Source organism: Porites lutea, chromosome 6, assembly GCF_958299795.1.
Source record: "Porites lutea chromosome 6, jaPorLute2.1, whole genome shotgun sequence".
NCBI classification, from domain to species: Eukaryota; Metazoa; Cnidaria; class Anthozoa; order Scleractinia; family Poritidae; genus Porites; species Porites lutea.
In genome coordinates, this window is record NC_133206.1 from 11216314 (window position 1) to 11218483 (window position 2170).

Sequence of the window (2170 nt, forward strand, 5' to 3'; positions counted from 1 at the left end):
TTACTGTCTTGAAATGGCATCTACATGCCAGTCATTACCTGAATCAGGGAAGATGAATTTTCTGAATGTTTAATACACAATCTTCGGGGTAGGAATGCTGATTATTTTAACATTTCCATGCTGTTTCTCAAAGAACTCGTCTTTGTTTTGATTTGCACACATGAACGCCACTTGAATGTCAACTAATTTGCCTTTCCCGTTCTCCACAAAACCAACTTGCACTTTCTGGATGTTTGCGGATATAATTTGCTGCCACGTGACCACTGGTCCCAGCTTTTCAATCCAGTCAGTGTTGTGTTGAATATCGCTCGCAAGTTTTTCAGACATTATTCCCTCCATTTCCTCCCAGCTTCGCCTGTTTATTAAATCAGAGATAACACACAAGGCTTGCTTAGCCCCTCGTAGAAACTCGCGTTCCTCAAATTCGTGATCAATAAACTTCTGAAGGAGCCATAGATTCACTGTCTTTAAAAGCCACCCAATGGGCCCTTGTGTTATAACCAAATTCGCAGTTTTTACTTCGAGGTCTTCGTCATTTTGTCGACCGTCGGAACATAGCCTTCGTGTTAAAGTAAATGGACGCAGAACTCGTGGTGTTAAAGTTGGAATTCAAAAAAGGATCTTTTTAGCCCCAGCTTTCTAGACGAACCTCGCGAGGAAACGCTTGCTACGCCGGCTAGGATCTTGATCTTTTGAGCGTGTGTAGGCTGTATTTATGAAAAGCAGTTGCCCAATCCCCCTGAAACAGGAGAATGCGAAATGTCTCAGATGGATATAACGTTCCATTGTGTAGTAATTAACAGAGAAGCAACGCTGCAGAACACATCTTTCTAACGGTGGAAATATCGATCCAAATTCTTAAGTGTCCAACAATAATTGTTCAGGTGTCCTGCAGTCGTCCATTTTCTCGGATGCTGGTACCAGTCTATTTTCTCCACCGTTGTGATTGGAGGCTTGGTTACCCTAATGTTATTGGAGAAAACCGGTGACCTGGGTGCCCGGGGGGGGGGGGGGGGGGGGGTACTCCTATACATTACCTATACGGGTATGTGCCGCCCAAAGGGGTCGTGATATTGAAGCTCCTGATTTAGAACGGGGTATCCATTTCAGAGGCGTTTTCTAGAACGGGGTATAATAATTCGAACGCACGAAAGCTCCACTTTTGTAAGCAGCCATTTGAAAGTATTCAAGGACAGATTGCTTTTAAAAATACGGTTCAATGCGTTAACAAGCAAACCGTTGTACTCTCGTTGAACGGAGTATAAAAAATTGGCCCATTTCTAGAACGGGGTATCAGTTTTAGGGCGAATTCTAGAACGGGGTATAAAAAATTGGCCCATTTCTATAACGGGGTATCAATTTTGGGGGAAATTTTTCCTAGAACGGGGTGCCAATTTGGAGTCCCGGGCGGCACATACCCACCCAAAAAATACCCAAGTTCCCCCCCCCGGGCCTGGGTGTTACGAAAACAAGACCTAAGACATGTCTTAGCTTATTTTTCGAGATTACGAAAACTAAGACCCCCTAAAATCGAATCCGTCGAAATATGAAGTCAAATTGTAACCGAAATAGGTCTAATCTGTAAAATTATCTTCAGTCCAATTCTTTCCACCGAGTTTTTAATAGGTCAAATTTAAAGGTAATCCGTAAAACAACCAAAACCTATCATCTACGCGCTGACGATCCGCTTCTTCAAAAAATTTGGAGACATATCAGTATTGACGCTTCAAAAAGAGGATGAAAAGCCATAGACTACCACCCCGCCGATTGTTCTGACTATAATTTTGGTTCCACGTGCTGGAGATGGATTTTTGCCTCTGTGTCTTTGCGACCGCGATTGCGTTACTACCGAAACAGGTAGACTGTTTTTTTCGCAGAGCCCTCGTGATTTATCCCTGACGCCTCAAATGTAAGCACACGTGATCGCATTCCTTCACATTCCTGAGAATTAAACGATGGCGGCTTTTCCATAAACAAACAAGACGCCTAAAGTCGTTTCCGTGGGATGCTTTGGTCTATAGAAGAATAATGGCGTTCTATCTGAATTTGAAAAATTAGGGAAACCGGAAAGATGTGTCATGTTATGAGCATCGATGAGTAGGTTACCTGTATGGGTTGGTTTAATGTGCTTATGACTGAATTTATAGTAGCCTGCGTGGCAGGCTACTAT

The 2170-nt window shown here is 43.1% G+C and overlaps 1 pseudogene; it reads right to left on the reverse strand.

Annotated features, from left to right (window-relative positions):
• LOC140941881 (uncharacterized) lies at positions 1–609 on the reverse strand (annotated as a pseudogene).
• Positions 610–2170: the final 1561 nt, after the last annotated feature.